The sequence below is a fragment of the Haliaeetus leucocephalus genome, unplaced genomic scaffold, assembly GCF_000737465.1.
Source record: "Haliaeetus leucocephalus isolate CR32 unplaced genomic scaffold, Haliaeetus_leucocephalus-4.0 Scaffold110, whole genome shotgun sequence".
In the NCBI taxonomy this organism is placed as follows: domain Eukaryota; kingdom Metazoa; phylum Chordata; class Aves; order Accipitriformes; family Accipitridae; genus Haliaeetus; species Haliaeetus leucocephalus.
Window position 1 is genome coordinate 11,443 of NW_010972546.1, and position 766 is coordinate 12,208.

Genomic DNA, 766 nt, shown 5'->3' on the forward strand with positions numbered 1-766 from the left:
TGTGTTAGCTCGTGTGTGTATACGGTTTGCTTGCACAGGTGTGTAGGTGTGCGTGTGCTTCCTTGCACAACTACAGGCGTGCATGCATTTGCACAGCTGCATCCATGCGTGCACATGTGCATGTGTGGCACCCAGCACACCCCAGCACCACACCCCCCCCACCTCATGCACACGCCTGTGCACCACCCACACGCGTGTGCATGCACCCTGCCATCCCGGGGCCTGGCCCCTCTCCCGCCGCGTCCCAGTGTGTCCCAGTACCACCACCAAAGAGTTAAGGGGTGTGGGGGGGGCCATGTCCGTCCCCCACCCCCAGGACCCCGTGCTTCCCGCACCCCTCGCTGTGAGCTGCCATGGCCATAGGGTGCTGTGGCCATAGGGTACCATGGCCATAGGGTACCATGGCCATAGGGTGCTGTGGCCATAGGGTACCATGGCCATAGGGTACCATGGCCATAGGGTGCTGTGGCCATAGGGTACCATGGCCATAGGGTGTCATAGCCATAGGGTGCTGTGGCCATAGGGTGCCGTGGCTATAAGCGCCTGTGGCTTTAAGCTGTGGTGGCTATAAACTGCTGCGCCTAGAAAGTAGCGTGTCTATAATCTCCTCTGTCTATAAGCTGCCGCGGCTATAAGGTGCCCGGGCTATACGGTGCAGCGTCTATAAGGTGCTGTGTGCGGTGGCAGCCATGTGGGTCACGCTGCTGCTGCTGGTGGCCCTGGCCACGCTGGCGCTGGGGCTGGTGGCCCACCGGCTCCTGGCCCC